Raw genomic sequence first — 20,308 nt, forward strand, 5'->3', positions numbered from 1 at the left:
ATTTCAATAATAGTTGGAAGCAATTACAATTCCACATAAGCCTCAGAGTACACTCTATGACTTTACCAATGTGTTACCTCTCAATATATGCAAACTAGATTAAGAAAGTAATTACTCAGTAATTTGGTGACATTTGAGTATTGACTTTCAGATAAAGACAACTATTCTAAAATAAACTGAATATAATATTGAATTGCATTCCCAGACAAATGATTTTAAAAATCCTTATGTAGGTTAATTATCAAAATTTTGTCAAAACCATCTTTATTGTTTGATATTTCATCATATTTTATCTTACCTTTTCCATATTCTAAGTTGCAATATATCATTTTTTTCCAGGAACAACTATTAAAGGCCTAATTTCAATAGACAAGGCAAATAAAGTGTGCTAAGGGCTTATAAGGGCATCTGAACAGGGTGCCCTCAATGAAAATAAGGAGAGAATAATTCTTAGCTCAGTTCATATTTTATCTGAAGTATGTCCAGTGTGTAGCATTTGTTACATGTTCTATCAAGTATCGGAGTGCTTACTATCTTCCTGGCATTGTACCAGGCTTATTGGGAATAATAAAAGAAATATAAAAAGTGTAAAAAAATTTTGGGTAAATAGCAAACTGGCTTTGAACAGGAAGAACGTCAAGGTTCTGAGGTCCTATTTTGGGGCATTTAAAGAAGAAACATGCTTGAGATGAAACAAAGCAATTTTACTTGATTACCCTTCAAATAGTTTCCTGGCAAATCATTTCAAGTTTTTCTCCTATAGGATAACAACACCCCAAAGTCCAGATTAGGTTTTTAAATTATTTTTTAATTGGAGGAAAATTGCTTTACAGTGTTTTGTTGGTTTCTACCGTGCACCAATGGGAATCAGCCATAATTATACCTAAAAGCCCTCTGTCTTGTGGTCAAATATAGCCACCGGGGAATCTACTCATATAATTGGGAGACCTTTGGGTGATGGCAAAAGCAACAGGAAAAACGGCAGCCCTGATAACAGGGACAGTTGGACAGACAGTGAGAGGGCAGCATTGTAACAGCAGACACGGGGCTAGGGGCCCACAGGGAAACTGACAAACAGGCATCATTGACTGAGCACCTGAACTCTGAATCTGGCAGGTGGCCAGGTGCTTTATCTGCACAATAGTTAACCTTCACAGCTGTGATCTAAAATAGATCCCATCCACATTTTGCAAACACTGAATTGCAGAGTGATGAGGTAGCTTTCTCAGTTATACTGCTAAGTAGTAGCAGAGTCTAGATTGCCTTTGAAGCCCATGGTCTTCCTACCACACTCTGATACCTCTCAGAAGTGAGGATGCTAGAAGGACAGGTGTTCTAGGAACTTTTGGAGCATAGAGGCATGGAAGGAAAGACTGTTCTTGTTGACATCAGAATCATCTTAAAGTTGGCAAGGTCTGGGGATCCTGGTAGGTATGCAGTGAGTGCTGGTTGAATTAATTTGGAAAGAGTTTATACTAGTGGCACAGTCTAAGCCTAATATTCTCACCCTCTAGAACCTTCTCTGTCCACTTTAACATTGTTGCCAGCATCCTCCAGGTGGTGGGTGAAGTTTCCAGCCACTTCTAAAGAAGAAAGTTATCTATAAAATGTCCCCTTGTTATTTTGGAGGGCTAGAGGGTGGCTAAGAGAGGTGTAAACCTATCAGAGGTGTAAAATCAGCCTTATCAAGAAGAGAGTGATTACAGTTATCAATGTGCTTTAGACAAGCCTGGCTCAGCAGGCTGAGAATCTGAGTTTAAAACCACCATCACTGCTCCCACCGATAACAAACACACGGCTATTACTGCCACTTTTTCCTCCTCTTCTCTGGGAACGCTCATATATTACCAAGAAAACCACTTGCATCTTCCTTATATTTATACCAATGCCAGCAAACAGCTCTTCAACCACTCCACTGACCTGGGCCCCTCGACCATGACCTCCCTGCACGGTCTCATGCCAGCCACCTCTTAGTCCCTCCATGAGTGTCCATGCCCTCTGGGCCTTCCCTGCCTCCCCTGAAACTGGGGACTGTCCTTAATTGAAGACGTCAGATTCCACAGTCTAATCCTTGGGTATCCCCTCAGGAGCCATTTTCTAAAAGCAGCTTGGATTTTAAGCTTACGATTCACATGGTGTTCCAGAGTTGACATTAAAAAAAACAAAAATTTACAAGCCCTTTCAAATAACAAATGTTTGTGACCAAAATACAGGGTAAGAGAAACATTTAAGGGTCTTTGTCATGAGTCGGTGTTAGGTCATGGGAGCCGATGGTCTCAGTGGCCAGGGATGGCGTCTCCTCTTTAGCCATCAGGCCAAATCTATCCACGAGAGACATTCTGAAAAAAAGAAAAATAAGCTGTAAATCCTCAGATACTTCAGTATTTTAAACACTACCACAGTGAAAGGCTACAAGTTTCCTTGTGAACTTGCCTTATTATAGGGCTAGATATTTCTAGGATTTTGGACAAAAGAGGTCTGAATTCCAGAAGCTCTGGTGGATTGTGAGTCACTGGAAGAAAATTTGACCCCTTTTTCTATTGATTCTAAGAATTATTGAGGTACACCGTGTGCAGAGAAGATGTATGAGCAGAGTTCCCATCACAGGGATGTATCTTCTCCCCATCTTTCCCACCCTCACCCATCTCGGTCTCTCCAGTTCACATCACTTTCTCTCTAAAATGTAATTTACCCTTTAATGCATTCTCTGACCTTGCAATTGTAACAGTTTCATTCTTACTTCTAACAATTGGCTGTCCTTTGAAATGGTTTCCTAATATTCATTTATACTATATGAATGAAGTGGGTCTTTATTTGCCTTCAGTCTTGGGCAGTTTAAGGGAACAACTGGTAATAGTGTTTGGCTTTCCCTAAACCAGCCTCAGCGAGTTAGTGAGTGATCATATTTGCTGAGGTCTATAGTATTTCATGGACTTCAATCCTAGAAACAAAGGTGATTTGATTTTCCAGGTAAACAATACATTCTGTGTTAGTATATCCTCATGAATATTCATTGGATGGGGGGGCCAAGAAATGAGACATAAATAGAGAAGAGGGTGCTCACTCTCCTGGTGACACCTACTTGCCCCTATCCTTGTCTTGCTTGCCATACAAAAATCTGACTTTTCTTGTACCAAGCCCACTTTGCTCCTTCATCTATTTACAGTTAACACACGTTCTCAACCTCTCCTGTTTTATATCATTTCACTCAGTCATCACTTCCACTCTTCAACTGAAAGACTTTCTGTTTACTTTTACCAAATCACATGATGTGAGATAAATGTTCAAATCCCTCTTTACGGGCATTTAAAGATTGCAACACTACTTTTACAAGGCAGCTATTTGATTCCAAAATGGATAAGCTACAAAGCTACAGTTGGCCTCCATCACGGCTGCAAAAGAACAGAGTCCTAGAGTTGGTTTTGCTCATAAAAAGGTAAACAATGACACAATGACACACAGATATGAAAACAAACAGAACCAGAGTGTGCCCTGCAGAACGCTAGTAGGGACCAATGCTAGATGGGACCGATGTCACTGTAGTGGAACACTGACCTTTGGAGACCAAGTATAGACTCCCAAGTGCCAAGAATTATCAGTCCATCATATTGCATAATCAATCCTGTCTACAGTAAGTAACAGCATGGAAAACAAGTGCTAATATTTTGGAACATGTAAGTAGATGTTTAGTATGGTTCGGTGTTATACATGAGTCATTAATCTAATTCTCACAACAACCATTAGGACTTATTTCATTTTCAGATGGAAATGCTGCAACACAGAGAGGTTGTACCACTTGCTGCAGAGCACACAACCAGACCGTGGCAAAGCTGGCATTAAAACCCTGACCCTCTGGCTCCAGAGTCCCCACTCTTAGCCACTGTGCTTGGTCATTTCTCCCAGGATAGGTGCTCCCCCTCCTCCAATAAATGCCTTCGGCAAGCCAGTGTTCATTGTTATTGGAGGGAGATATTTCTATTGTCTCCCAGAACTCAGGACGCTTCTCCTCATATAGAACTAAATCTGTCTGTCCCTCACTTCTTATTTTAGTCTTCTCTCCACCTCCTGAGCCATCCGGAACATGGTTTGTATCCTTTATGTTCTCCTAATAGTCTCCAGAGGTATGCAGGTGTCAATCGATCCTATCCATTGCATTGAATATTATCTTCACAGTGAGCAGAAGCAACCCTATCCTAGTAGAAAAACTGTAGCAAAAGATAATTAAACAACTCTCCACCTCTCCAGCTTCTAGTAACAGGCATGTCTAAAATGAAGTGAAAGAGCATTAGAAATAATACAAGGAAATAGTAAGACATGTTGAGAAATATTTATTGTAGCTATTCACAGTGTCATTTAATACCCACAAATTAGAAATAATTCAAGTGTCCAAGATAAGGGAATTCACAAATTATAAACTAACCAGTATAAGTTAACTTAAGAATACTGGAGTGGGTAGCCTATCCTTTCTTTAGGGGATCTTCCTGACTGAGGAATAGAACTGGGGTCTCCTGCATTGCCGGCAGATTCTTTACTAGCTGAGCTATGAGGGAAGCCCAATATGACTTAATATGCATTCATTAAAATTAATGCTTGCAAAGAATAATGATAGGAAATTCTCTCAATAATGCTCATTTTGAAAAAATCAGGATTTAAAGCCATATTTATTGTCTTTTTTTTAATTTTTATTTTTACTTTATTTTACTTTACAATACTGTATTGGTTTTGCCATACATTGACATGAATCCACCACGGGTGTATATGCGTTCCCAAACGTGAACCTCCCTCCCACCTCCCTCCCCATAACATCTCTCTGGGTCATCACCGTGCACCAGCCCCAAGCATGCTGTATCCTGCGTCGGACATAGACTGGCGATTCAATCCTTACATGATAGTATACATGTTACAATACCATTCTCCCAAATCATCCCACTTTGAAAAAGAAAATGTAAGAAGAAAACCAAAACCTCATAAACACATATATTTAGAAAAAGAACAGAAAGAAATGTACCATTCTACTAATAATGGGTTATCTTTTATTTCTTCTAAATATCCTACATACTTTCTAAATTTTCTAAAATGTGCACTCATTACTTTTGAAATCAGAGGGAACAGATTGTCATGCTGTGTGTTGTGTGTATTATTTCAAGATCAAATGTGTTCGAGAATCACCTCCAGCTGCAGCTGGATTTGAAAACTTGAGAGAAGGGAGATGGAATTGAAAAGCGGTCTTTCTACTATGGATTTTGATCTCAATGCTTTGACCCCTAAATTGCATTTCGAGAATTCAGTGCCCAGGGCACGAGAGCGACTGGGCCTTCCTTCCCACGTGATCTCCTCCGGTCTCTTAGTGCAGCGCTCCTCAACCTTTTTGGCGAGAGGAACCTGTTTCGTGGAGGACAATTTTTCCACGAACCAGGGAGGGGTGATGGTTTGGGATGATTCAAGCGCATTACATCTATTGTGCACTTTATTTCTATTATTATTAAATCAGCTCCTCCTCAGACCATAAGACATTAGATCCCAGAGATTGGGTACCTCTGTCTTAGTGGACAGTGTCAGGGCTCTACCCATATAGGGTTGTCAGATAAAATACAGGACACTCAGTTAAATTCAAAGCTTAGATAAACAATGAATATTGCATGGGACATACCTACATTAAAAAATTACTCTTCATCTGAAAATCAGATTAAGCTGGGTGCCTTGTATTTTAACTGCTAAATCTGGCAACCCTCCATGCAGACCTCTTCAGATTTCCTTTACATCATTCTTTTAAGTGTAAAAATATCCCCCTTGTCCTTTTCCAGGGCTTCCATGGTGGCTCAGACAGTAAAGAATCTGTCTGTAATGTGGGAGGATTAGGTTCAATCCCTGGGTCATGCAGATCCTCTGTAGAAGGGAATGGCAACCCACTTCAGTATTCTTACCTGGAGAATTCCATGGACAGAGAAGTCTGGCACAGTACAGTCCATAGGGCTGCAGAGTCAGATAAAACTGAGGGACTAACACTTTCTCCTTTGCCAGGCCCCATGGGAGCAATTCTTTATTAAACCACTTACCCAGAGATCCTGCTCAGGATGTATTTCTGGGGAAGCTGAATTCAGGAGACACTCTCTCCCCATTTTCTTGCCCCCATTTCTCTATTTCTGTCTCTACATTTGTCTCCTTTCTTAGTTATCTCTCTCTCCCTCATTTTTCTATTCCTCAGAAATAGCTCTCCTTCACTTTTTTTTAATGGATTATCTGAAAAATGAATATCCTCAGGATTTTTTCCAATGCATGAAAGTATTACTAGTACAAATAGTAATCATAGCACAAAACTTTCCCACCAGAGGCCCACTGAGAGGAAGCCTGCAGCTAATCAGCCTCTTGGCAGCAAGGCATGCCCACATCTCTAGGAAGAAGGTGAAGAAGGCTCTGACACTCAGAATGATGTGGGAAGTTCTGGTCTCCCTTTTCGTCTTCCCTTAAAAGTCAACCTGCAGGGAGGGGACTGGACTCAGCCATACACTAATCTCTTAACTAGTGACTTCCCCTCACTTTCCTTTTCTCTCCCAGCTGGTGGGTCTCCAGGTTGTCTGAGCTCAGGTGTAGAGGACAGGAGACCCCAATGGCTGTAAACACAGTTGCCTTCTACATCTTTTTTACTCACAACATCAAGATGGTTAAATTTAACTGTTCAAAATTAGCTCCTCTATTCTCTGATTCTAGTCTGACAAATGGTCCCTATGGCAAAAATCCTTAACTGGGCAGGTTGATCACACGGGAGGGCAAAGGAAGAAAACATACGGTGGTGAATGTCTTACGTTAGGATAAGTCAGTAGGAGTAGCAGAAACAACATCCAAAGAGTTCAAGCAGAAAATCAGCCCTAACTAAGTCTAATTCAAGTTTTTTTTTTTTTCTTTTTTCTCCTTAGTTTACCTTCTGAAAATTGCTATAGGTCAGAGGGCAGAATAGTGTAGAAAGACATAGTCTCCTAAATTCGAGGCGGTCATCATCTAGGCTGGGAACAAATCTGAAGCCCTCAATAACAAGGAAGGACAAACCCAGCTCAAACAAACAGGCAGTATCTATTAGGATGAAGTAGGCAACATGGAGAGAAGCACCCATCAGTAGGTGGAAGAGAAAACAATGGGAAGGATGCTGCTACCAAATTCGGTGTTTGCAGTAGGGATGGACCCAGCAAGCGCAACAATCCCTTTTGGACATGGTGTGTTGGGAGGTTGGGGGTCTGTGAAGAGGAGGTGCAGATCTATTTTAAAATGCTGTGATCTTTAATTTTCTCAATGTCTCTCATGTTCGAGTGGACTGTTAGAACTATTTTCTGTACATGGAAAGATCATTCTAATTAAATTTAAATGATAAAGGGCTATTTCTACTGGCTGGGCAGCTATGAACAATGTCATATCTAAGCATTTTGGGGTATGCTTAGAAAGGCTGAAATAGTGTGGAGGCATGAGATAAACAATCACTCATTCACTCATTTTGCTACCTAATTCATTCGGCAAATAGTGTTTGAGCACCTGCATTGTTCTAGGCCTGTGCTAAGCAACAGATTACGAGAGATGAATAAACATCAGTATATGACATCAGGAATGTCACCATGACATAGATGAGAGGCCCAGTGACTGGTTATATTATATAGAATGGCTTCATGATATAACATTGAAGGAGACCACCTCCGCATGGAGAAAGTGGAGATGGCTTCACAAAGGAGATTCTTCTTCAGAAAGGCTCTCCGTGGGATTCTCCAGGCATGAATACTGGAGTGGGTTGCCATTTCCTTCTCCAGGGGATCTTCCCAACCCAGGGATCAAACCTGGGTCTTCTTCATTGGCAAGCAAATTCTCTACCACTGAGCCACCTGGGAAGCCCCTCAGGAAGCAAGACACCATCAAATGTACCCTATGAAAGAAGAGCATCCCAGCACACGAAAATAGACTTTGATAAGTGCCAGCAGCTAGAGAAAGCAGAGAATATTTAAGAAACGATCAGACTCAAGGGTAAGAAGACCTCAGATGACATGGAGAGAGAAAATAAAAAATGAATCGAAAAAGCAGACAGAGGCCAGATCACAGGGCTCCTTAGCTCATGATATAAAATTTGGACCCTTTTTCTTTTGGCCGCATCACACAGCATGTGGAATCCTAGTTGCCCAACCAGGCGTCAAACCCACACCCCCTGCAGTGGAAGCATTAAGCCTTAACCACTGGGCCGCCGGGGAAGTCCCTGGACATTATTCTTTGAAGATGCAAGTCACTGACTACTTTTAACTGGGAAAGAGTGACCAAACTTACCACGTTTTAGAAAGATCACTCCTCTCTTATTGTCTTCGTTACGAGAAAGCCAGGGTGCAAGCAGGAAGTCTGTCACGTCCTCTTATTCAGTCACTCAGTTGTGTCCGACTCTTTGTGACCCTGTAGACTGCAGCACTCCAGGATTCCCTGTCCTTTACCATCTCTCAGAGTTTGCTCAAACTCATTTTCATTGAGTGGGGGATACCATCCACCACTCAATGCAGAGGTGCTCGTCCTCTGTCGTTCCCTTCTAAGGAAACTAAAATCGGGTCAGAACTAAACCAATAGGAGTGGGGCTGGGGGAAGAATTGAGGAATTCGACTATGCATAAAGGAAAGGGGGGAATAAAATGATGTCCAAGTTTGGGGGTTGGATATGGAATATTAAGGCATATGAAATAGAGAGGAGGCTTCCAAGGGATTAGAGAAGCAGCTTTAGAGATGCCAAATCTGAGATGCTTGTGGGACATCCAAATGGAGATGTCTTTGTGCTGCTTAATGTGAAGCTCAGTAGAGAGGTCTGGGCTGATTTATTATTTGGGAATTGAGTCTCTGAGGCTGTGAATCAACACTGTCCTGAACGGTAATATATAAGGGGTAGGAAAGAAGAAGAGTAGCCAGTGAAAGCGACTGAAAAGAATGAGCCAGAGGTATAGGAGAAGAACCTAGAGCCTGATTGCCAGGAGACAGGGAAGACAGAGTATCAAGAAGAAGAAGGGAATGGTTAACTCTGCCAAATTCCTTAGCAAAGAAATCACACTGGGCAGTTGGATTCAAGTCTGACTGCAAGATGGCCACCAGCCACGGGGAGTCAGATCATGTTCCAACCCAAGGGAGAACTTCCCAACAATCAATACATCTAGTGTCCTGTAGGCAGTCGACTGTTGGTAAATATTAAAGCTGGGGATATTTAACAACTAAATTATTTGTTGATGAGAGCTACACAGGAGCTCACTGGACAGGGTCAGGCTGCCTACCAGGCAGAGATTTTTAAAGAGGAAACTGCATTGGATAGGGATCTGTACGAACAGGGACCTTTGAACATTTGGATGGCAAATATTTGGGGTGAGTAGTTCTAGGTTTGTTTTCCTTTAAATTTTGAAAAGAAATGGCTTTGGGCAAATGAATAGCGAGAGCCTCAGCCACCACTTACTCACCATGCCGTTTGAGGTCATTCTGGTAAGCCGGTGTCACATTTCCTAATCTGTAAACTTAGAGGCATATCATCTAACCCATCTACTTCATGGAGAACAAATGTTGTGCTCACTGTTTGAGAACATTCTGAGAAAGACGAGGGTCATGGAACGGCCCGGGCCTGGGAGAGCTCAGCCTGGCTTTGCTACTCTTTCGCTAGGTCAACTTAAGCAACCTTTTTTCTTTTGCTTACAGAATGCAAGGCAGAGACAAGAGGATGTCTGAGGTCTTCAATTTCTTTCAGGCTGTGAAGATCAGTTCTTCAGTACAATCACCTCCGTCCTCCTTGCCTGGTGAGGGTGGGAAGGGCTTTTAAAAACACACTGACATAGCCCGTCGTCAGTATAGTCCAGTGGCGGGTGTTGGAGGGAGGCCATTCATTACTGCCTGCACTTTCCAGATGATTCGGATGCTCCATAAGTTTGACTGTGATGGGTCTGAATTCACAGAACTGACAAAAGTGAACTCTCTTGTCTCCCAAATCCATGATCTTTCTAGCCCTCATGGCATCATATGATTCCATTGGGCACAGTCATCCTTAGGCAGAAACCCTCAGTCGCTAAGGAAGGGGATGAAACTGCCCATGGAAGACCTGACTCTCAACCTGTCTTTGGTATACACACGAGAGAAGGCTGTTTCCCCTTTCGGGGTGGGGAGCTCAAATTCTGCACACACAGACGGAGAGGCCTCCCACCCTGCAGCCTCACAGGACAGTCCAGAGGTTGAAATGGGATGAGGGAGGCAGGCTGGGGAGCTCGGGGACAGGCAAGGCTGCTCCTTCTGCCGGCTGACCGCACAGCAATCTCGTGGCTTTCCAGGGCCGCAGGCCCCAGCATGCGTGTGCTCTGAGCTGGTCCTCTCCTGATGGCCTGGGTAAAATACCCCTCAGAGGGACTGGACTCTCCCTCCCATTCAATCTAAATATTTAGCTTCGAGTTTGCCTCAGCTGGGCTTTGGCAAGGCGTGTTTGGAGGAGGAGGCGGCTCCGAGGGGCACTCCTTTGAAGCTCCTCATGTCCTACAGTGATGTGGGGCCCGGGCCAAGCAAGTGGAGCTTTGAGGCCGGCGGCAGGTTTGTGATGCTCTGGGGGCCGCTGACTTGAGCTGAGGAGGCCCAGGGCCCAGATGCCCGCATGATGGTGGTTTAGTTGCTAAGTCGTGTCTGATTCTTGCGACCCCTTGGACTGTAACCTGCCAGGCTCCTCTGTTCATAGAATTTTCTGGGCAAGAATACTGGAGTGGGTTACCATTTCCTTATTCAGGGGATCTTCCTGACCCTGGGATCAAACCCCGGTCTGCTGCATTACAGGCAGATTCTTTACTGATTTGAGCTACCAGGGAAGAAACTGGATGCCTGTGTGGCCAGGAGCTATCAAGTAGCTCTCTCAACCAGAAGTAGAACCTTGTGCACCTTCTCAACCAGCTCCCAGGTAGCCCTGGGAATCACTGGAGGGTGTGGGAATGGGAGAAGAATAGATACCTATCCTGGTTGAGGAGCCCAGTTGTGAATTTCTTTGGGTACCTCCTTGCTATTACTGCCAGTGAACTATTTGGGGAAGATATGCTTCTGGCACCTGACACTTTAGATTCTGGGGGCTGAGGAAACATGAGACTCATAATAACTTACAGCTATGATGGGTTCCAGGTCACCTGGGGCCCACTGTCCCACTAGACCATCACGCAAGGAAAGGTGTTACTACAGAAGCAGTTGTAATTAACTTTGATCGTGCGGAGGAAGGGGCTGCTGTTTCACAATGAAGCACAGAATGTATGTGGCTTCAGGTCATCCCCTAGCTTCTTCCACTCTGCCTGGCACTTACTAAATGTTTAGGCTTAAAGGCATGGTGTCCTGGGACTCAGACCCTCAGAGACTGGTTACCACAGGATGCAAGCTACCTAGGTAGGTGAGGTACTGACCAGGAGAGTTGGGGAGATGGACCTGGAAGCATGGAGGACCAGAGGTGATGAACCTCATCCTCTCAGGACTGACCGCAGTGTCAGACCTGGAGTGAGTCTCATGAAACCTCTCTAATCTGTGTCCTTGGGAGCTGTGATCAACAGGGCTCTTGAAGAAGCTGTGCGTGGATGAGCTAACCTTAATGTGAGAAGCCTGGGCACCAGAGCAGGACAGAGCGTGAAGGCTGTAAGTGCTGTGAGTGCCTCTAGCATCCTCTTTCCTGGGATGGTGCACCTGATTCCCGCAGCCTCTCCCTGCTCGAGAGGAGTACATTCTATTGATTGGGAGCCACACCATCAAGGACCTTAGGCACATCCTCCAGCCCTCCTTCTCCCACCCCTTCCCCTCTCCTCCATTTCTCATACCCCAGCCGATGATTCAGTCACTTCAGTTGTGTCTGACTCTTTGTGACCTCATGGACGGAAGCCCCTCCCCCCAGGCTCCTCTGTCCATGAGAATTCTCCAGGTAAGAATACTGGAGTGGGTTGCCATGCCCTCCTTCAGGGGATCTTCCCAACCCAGAGATCGAACCCAGGTCTCTCACACTGCAGGCAGATTCTTTATTGTCTGAGCCACCAGGGAAGCCCCAGCCAATGATGACCTGATGCAAAACTGCAAAAGCACGGAGCTCCATTGTTAAGGTGGGAACCGAGGGTACAATTTATGCTCCAGAGTTCACTGCGGGATCAGGCTGAAGGTGAGTTCCAGCTGAGACCACAGCCAGGCTTAGAGTCTCTTTTGTCAAATCCTTTTCACTTCTCTCCTTTTCTCCTAACCAAACACTCTGATCCCCATTTCAGGCTCTGTTTCTAGGCACCAGCCTTAAGTCAACCCCCTGCTTACCACACTGAACAACCTATGAGGCCCTTTATGTGCATTATCTCAAAAAATCTTTAAACTTGTGAGATAGTATTTCCCATTTATCTTTATTAGCAATCTGAGGAAACCAAGGCTCAGAGTAGTGAAGTAACTTGAAGTTGTGCAGTTCATACTCAAGTGTGAATCTGTCTCCAAAGCCCCTGCCTCTCACCCATATTCATTCCTGCAGAAAAAATGGAAATAGTGCAGTTTAATGCTATAGAAATAGTAGCAAACCCTATCACTGAGGGAATGCCCTGGATAAAGAGACTTCGAGAAGAAAAGGCTTCAGAGAGGGGAGATTAAGGTCTGGAAAGCCCTGCTATGTTGTCAATTAAGAGAACATTTCAAGTAATCTCCTAATCCCTGAAGGTGCCCACACCAAGACCAGAGCATAAACACCAGAGACAGAGCAGGGAAAATAACCATAGCTAGAGGCGAGTTGGAGAAGGCAATGGCACCCCACTCCAGTGGGGTGGAAAATCCCATGGATGGAGGAGCCTGGTAGGCTGCAGTCCATGGGGTCACTAAGAGTCAGACAAGACTGAGCGACTTCACTTTGACTTTTCACTTTCATGCATTGGAGAAGGAAATGGCAACCCACTCCAGTGTTCTTGCCTGGAGAATCCCAGGGATGGGGGAGTCTGGTGAGCTGCCGTCTGTGGGGTCGCACAGAAGTCAGACACGACTGAAGCAACTTAGCAGCAGCAGTAACAGCAGATGCGAGTAGCAGGCATAGACCCCTGAGTTTCCATCCAGCTCAACACCTTGATGATCATGCAAAGAATTCTATGGCTAGGCCTGTATGGCTTAACCCTCTATAGATCTCCGACTGCCTTGAGTCTGAGTAACTGCATGACTGCTTGTCCAAACTAGGCCATCGTTTACAGATCAGAGGCCCCAAGTGCTCTGTCTCAGAGGGACATCACAGAAAGCAGAGAGAGGATTGTGCTTCCCTTTGAGTGCAATGCATATAAACATTGAGTTTTCTTCCATCTAGACATGGAGGAGGACCCCACAAATCTTGCCTTATTCAGGGAGCAGGTCAGCAGAGAAAATGCAAAACAATGGTGATGATGAGAATGACAGTTCTTACTGTGTGCCAGATATTGTTCCAAGCAGTTTATGTGACAAGCTCACTTAATTCTTAGAGATATGAGGTAATCAAGGACTACTTGCATATCCATTTGAACAGTGAAGAAACCGAGGCACAGATAAGTTAAGCAATGTGTAGTCTTTTCCTTTTTTCGTCCCTTCTTTCCACCCCCACCCCCATGCTATATAGTAGGCCCTCACCAGCCATCTATACATAACAGTGTATTATGTTAATCCCAATCTCCCAATCCATACTACCACCACCCCCAACTTGGTGACCATATGTTTGTTCTCTATATCCTGTGTCTCTATTCCTGGTTTGCAAATAGGTTTGTCTGTACCATTTTCCTAGATTTTACCTATATGTGTTAATTAATATATGGCATTTTTTTTTTCTTTATGACTTACTTCACTCTGTATGACAGTCTCTAGGCCCATTCATGTCTCTGTAAATGGCACAAAATCTTTCCTTCTTATGGCTGAATAATATTCCATTGTCTATATGTACCACAACTTCTTCTTCCATTCTTCTCTTGATGGAAATTCCATGTTGCTTCCACGTCCTGGCTATTGCAGTCTTTCATGAATATGCAGTAGTTTGCCAGAGTCTACATGACGTGTGATATTACCATAGATTAACACAGAAGCTTATATGAGAATCAGCCTGCTTCTGTTCAACCAAACATTAAACAAGTTTATTTTTCTTATACTTGCCTTTTTAAAAAAATTATAGTTACTTTGATAAAATTATGTTACTTATATCAAAATATAGTGAGGTCATTATGATTATTTTTAAATGAACAAATAAATATTAAAAAACTGCCCTCAGTTTAGTCTTTATTATGTTAAATATTGATAGATATAATCTACATAAAATGTTTAGTTCCTCTGTAGTTCTAAGCATGTAAAGGGATTTGATTCTGATACTAAAAAGTTTGAGAACCTTTAGTTTATTTCATTCTCTAATCCTGGATACCTCCCATGCTTTCATCTTAGCAAAATATAATTTGATGAATAAAATCTGTGGCATGTTCCCTGGTACTTGATCAAATGTAACCACAGTTTTGTCAAGTTTATTAATTAGTCACTGGTCACAGGTCCTTCATGAAAAATATTTCCTTTGCCTCTGGAGACACTCTCATTCCTAAATAACTAAATGTTTATTGAAGATATCAAGGGAAGTTGGCATTTGTGTATTAAGAATGCTACCTGCTGTGTTGGAATCAGAGAGTGGGGGAGAATAGGATGAGAGGAGTGGAGGCTAGAGAATGGGTTCAACAGGATACATGTGGATTAGGAGGTTCTCTCATCTAGGTCCAGGAGTGACCTTGGCTACTGTAAGAGCAGGAAATAAAGGGAGCTGGCCATTCTTCCCTGGAATGGCCTTGCACCCCTCATCTAATTCAGAATTGGTTGTGGGGAGAAATGCTGTCACTATACCGCACCATCTCCTCATTTAAAGGAATGCAAATTTAGGTGAACCTCAACTCAAGACCATGGTTGAAGGAAAATGAGAAATCATTTGAAAAAAAATCTTTTTTAAGGGAAAAAAAAAAACTTTTAAAAAAAGCAAAGTGATTAGACCTACTGATTAATAGAAAGGTGTTTTTTTTTTTTTTTTCCTATAGCTGACATTTTCTCAAATCTTTGTTCTGAGATGAATGCCTTCAACAGTTTGAAGATCTTGGGGAAAGGTATCCATCTCCATGGTTGCATACTTAGAAGGATAATTAAATGATTAAATTGGAATCATGTGGTTAGTGTTTTCCAGGGGTAGGCTTACCACCATATAGACAAAGGCTAGAGCAATTTCTAGCATTTGTAGGTGCTCAGAAAATGCTTGCTAAGTAGAAAGCAGGAGACAAGGGAAGAAAGGAAGGAAGGAAGGGAGAAAAGGTTTCATCATTCTGACTGACCAGTTTTAGAAGTTATACTTGTGATACTATTCCATGAAAAAGCATTTGGCCTAATTAGAGATAAGAAAAATCTATTTTTTCCCACTAAACTTATAAAGCCCAAAGCAATCATCTTAATATAAGGACTGTGTTTATTTACCATTCCTTAATATAAGGAATGGTAAATGTTTCTAAAGAAAAATGATCCTATGTGAAAAGTGTGCACCCATCTGTTGACTAAGGAGACATCAGACTTCCACTATGGCAGATTTAGAAATGGAGAATCTTCTGTCTCTCTGAGTCTAGTAGATGCTGCTTCTGGCCACTCTTGCATCATAACTGAGTCAGTAAGTATTTTGGCTCCTTCTATCCTAAAACAGTTTACTCCTGCCTGCTCCATAAATACAGGAGTTGAAAGGAAACGTGTGGATTCAGAAAAAAAATAAAATACCCCGCAGCCACCTTTAAATGCATTTTTCCGAGGCATATCAAAATATCCTTGGAATTTGTTGTGAAAATTTGACCACATCCTAGTTAGCATGAGGTTAAAATTAACTATAACATGTGTTTTAGGGATCTCAATTTGCAAAATATTAATAGAGTTCATGGGCAGTTAACTGCAATAAAGGGAGGAAATGAAGTTTATAGTGCAAGGCCCTGGGGATTACAATCTTCCCTACCCCTAAGCACATTCGTATCCCAGAACTCGACATGAGCTGAAGGAGGAAGCCGTAAAAGGAGCATGGGGGGAAATCTCAAGACTAACCTAATGGATCTCCTTCTCTTCCCTCCAGGAAGGGGTTCAGTATGTTAGCAGTGGCTTCACCCAGGCCTGGCTTCTTCCTGCTTATACAAGAATCTCATGATTCAGCCAGAGCTGCAAAGGCAGGGTCCTTCACCAGAGTCATAGCTACTGGAATATCAGGAGAGAACTCTGACTCATTCCTTATAAACTCTTTGAAAACATGAAGTATAAATTAGATATTTCCCAAGCTTGGCTCGCCAGTTGAATTGCTTAGGCAAGAGAAAGTCATGGAAGATATCCTGGGTTAAGAATTTGCAATCCTGGTTTGATTTGCAAACAGTTGGAACAATAGTGGCCTCACAGAAATACCAGAAACTGTTATTATTAAGACCTCCTTTTACTTTCATGAAAGGCTCTTCAGATGCTAACTCATATGGGAATTATATTTGATAACTACTTGATAACATTTTTCTAGACTTATAATCAGTTACTATGGATCTTTAGAACACCGAGAAATGAAAAGAACTATGTGAGGTTTGTTCCTTTAGCTGCTTGTTTTCATTAAAGTCAGTATCTGTACAAATGTAGTCTTTTTAATTGTGCACACTTTGTGCCTTAGTTTATCTACATGCAGTCCCCGGCCAGAGGTAATTCGTCTTCTGAAGAGAATGTCCACATGTCTGAAGAATCAGAATTATGGGCTCTGTCCTTCCCCCACCCCCAATCCCTACCCCTGCACCCTGCAGACTTTGTCTTTCTCAGTCCAAGCCAAGGGAACTGTCAGCTGGCTCAGACCCACTATGCATGGAACCTGGAATCTGTCCTTTCCCACAAATCCTGGGCCCCAAGGACACTGGAACAGATCTTAAACATCTAGGAGTCATGGAGTGGGAAGCCCTTCAATCCCCAGAATTATGCCAGTTATAGGCAGGGGCCAGTTGCCATGCCAAGCAAAATGGATACTCTTGATATCATTGAGCTAGCCAGTACCACGTTAATGGAACTGCTTTGAAACCTGTGAACTGGACCCCTGACCACATCCATGGAGGGCCTCTACATGATAGCTTCACTCAAGATACACCCCAATGGGCCCATGCAACTGTGTTCCAGAATGCTTTCAATGACTGAAAACGAACTGATTGAGTCTTATGTTAAATAATTTCAGGGGCTTCCCAGATGGCACAGTGGTAAAGACCCCGCCTGCCAATGCAGGAGATATAAGAGACTTGGGTTTGATCCCTGGGTCAGGAGGATCCCCTGGAGTAGGAAATGGTAACCCACTCCAGGATTCTTGCCTTGGAAATCCCAAGGATGGAGGAGCTTGGCGGGTTACAGTCCATGGGGTTGCAAAGAGTCAGACAGGACTGAGCATGCACACGCATTAAATAGTTTTGGGTTTCTGTTGAGTTTGTTGTGTAATTCTCTCGGTAACTCCTTGATGTGTATTTGTTATTCCTGTTTAACTGATCAAGCAATTGAGGCTAAGAGAAATAAAGAAAAAGGCTAATGGCCTCAGAGTCAGCAGGTGGTTGAGCAGGAATTAGAACTGCAAAACCAATGTGATTTCTTCCTTACCTCGTCATTCAAAAGGCTCTATCACCATGATCCTTGGAGTTAAACCAGCAAATCTTCCCAGTTCCAAATGAGAAGACTCTGAGTCCCTCCTTATTCTGAAAAATGCTGAGTGGGACAGTGCCTGTGCTTAGCATATGAACAACTCCTGTAGACCCAGAGCTGTCTTTCCCCAAAGCCCTCAGAACATCAGTGCATCTGGAACCCTTCACAGGAACTTGGGCTGCTTATGGGAACCTGCTATAAGAGTAGAAAAGGAAGAAGGACTCGGGGATTAGAATCAAAAGAATTTGCCCACATTCTCACTTACATGCTAGTTAGAGTTAAAGGGGAATAACATGCACTCCTAAGTGTTACTGAGGGAATTATGGCCATGGTTATCAAATAACTAAACAAAATCTGGTACACAGGAAGTGCTCACTATATAGAAGCTATTTCCTACTATAGAGGAGAATGCAGGCAGGTTGCTGGATTTATTGGATCATTCTCTCTGCATCTGCAAGATTCCAAGGGAGCTGATGTAACCAGGGACATGGCCTAGTTAGTTATAGGAAAACCTACAAAGAAACTTAATTTTTCTCTTAAACTTTAGCAGAGCTAAGAGGACCATCTCTTCCAAAGTTTGAAGAAGAGCAAAAGGCTGAATTCAGGTTCTAGTTGTCATGCAGACAAGTAGAATCTCCTTACCACACGTCTTCCAGTACATATGTGCACAGAGGTGTATGGCGCTGATGAATGCACACACTCAAGGACTCACGTGCACACACTGATGTATACACACGAAAAGCCTCTCCCGCACCCTCCTTGATCCCTGCACCCTGTTCTTAAGCCCCTGGGCTGTGCTGAAGGAGAAGAAACTGCTGTTTCAAGCTTGTTAAAGTCTAATTCATCAAAATAGTTCAGGTTACCCCCTGCAGCACTTTACAAGGCATTTTAAGCATTTTTTCATGGGGTTGGGAAATCATGTTTCACCAGTAATAAACAGAGTAGAAAGAGCCGAACCCCCAAAGATTAGAGCTCAGTTTCAAACTCAGAATTGAGGCAGGCAGAGTGGGTTGGTCCTATCACAGAAAATCACCAACTCCCTTTCCTCAGCAGAGCAAGACATACTCTGGAAGAAAGAGCAGAGACTAAAACTCAAGCACAGCAGTTTCTAATATTTTTCCCCTTGATTTTTCTTAATTAATGTTGACTAGCTTAACGAAGCAATTAAAGGGCTTATTTGCTTTTTAAATCACATGTGAAATTTAAGAAACCTTGAAATAGAGGAAATATTTGTCCCCAAGATCTTATCCCACCAGGAATATCAGTTTGAGTGTTCTCCGACCTCTGGAGACTGAGGACAATTGGCCCTGCTCTCCAAATAAGCCCAAGCAAAATGGACATGGCAGGAGCTAACTGTGCATGGAGAAATCCCTTAAGGTAAAGGGCTGTTTCTTGAGTGTACTTCGAAGACTTCCACTGAAAACAACAATAATAGTTAGTTTTCAATAATAACTTGAACAATAATATATGAATAAAGATATCCTTCGTTTATTAAGGACTGATGTGCTGGCAGTTAAGTTGTACATTATTTATACATTATTAGTATTTTAATCCAAGTCCACAAGTTCCCTTCCCTCTTTCTAACACAGTAAGGAAATAGGGACTTAGGGAGGTTAATTGGCATGTTCAGGTTCCCACACCTGGCGTGGCCTGGATTTGAGCGTTTTTACTCTGAGACACATGGTCTTTTCATGATATTCTACTGTCCATGTTTGTGACAGTTCTTAACCATGAGAACTGTGACCTGAGCAGCACCAGAGTATTATTAAATAATTGCATTTTTGTCTGTATACTTATATTTCAGTTAACGTAATAGCATGTATAAACAGAATGCTATTAAAATTTGCTTCTTTAAATTTCAGCAATCATATATTAAAATTGTATTATAACATAATATACATTATATGACATATAATATACTAGTAATATAATTATTGTTTTGTCATTTTATATCTTAAATTATTTATTTAAGCTGATAAAATTACATATAAGTATATAAATTATATAAATATAAACAATATGTATTAATATAATATATAAAACATGATACTTGATATAGGGCACATAGACAATATAGACTCATTATAAAAACCATAATATAATGCTATATAATGATCTATAAAACATAATACATAATATATATGATATAGGTAATATTTACATAAATATAATACATAATATGTAATATGTGGGAATTATATTTTAAGCAAGAATATAAAATTATATTTAACATTTTCATATAACTTGATAGAGGATTAATAATTATTAAATAAGTAGACATTAACACTTATAGGGTAATATTCCATATCAATATAGTGATAAATGAATTTTATTATTAAATAATCTAATTAATAAATCATTAATAAATTGGGATATCCATAGTCTATGTAGGCACCTCTAGCTATGGCAAGTTCATATATATTGCCTATCATATTCTAGAATCAGTGCTAGGCACTTATATCACCTCTGACAACCCTTACAACAAGCCAGCAAGGTAGATGCCAACAGTGGAAAATAAATTGAGGTTCAGATGAGTTAAATGTTCTGCTTTGTTTTACCTTCCAAGACACAGAGCTAGTAAAAGAGCCTTACGTAAGCCTGATGTTGTCTGATTCCATATCATACGGTCTTTGTACCCTACCAGGGGAGATAAG

The sequence above is a fragment of the Capra hircus genome, chromosome 11, assembly GCF_001704415.2.
Source record: "Capra hircus breed San Clemente chromosome 11, ASM170441v1, whole genome shotgun sequence".
Classification (NCBI taxonomy): domain Eukaryota; kingdom Metazoa; phylum Chordata; class Mammalia; order Artiodactyla; family Bovidae; genus Capra; species Capra hircus.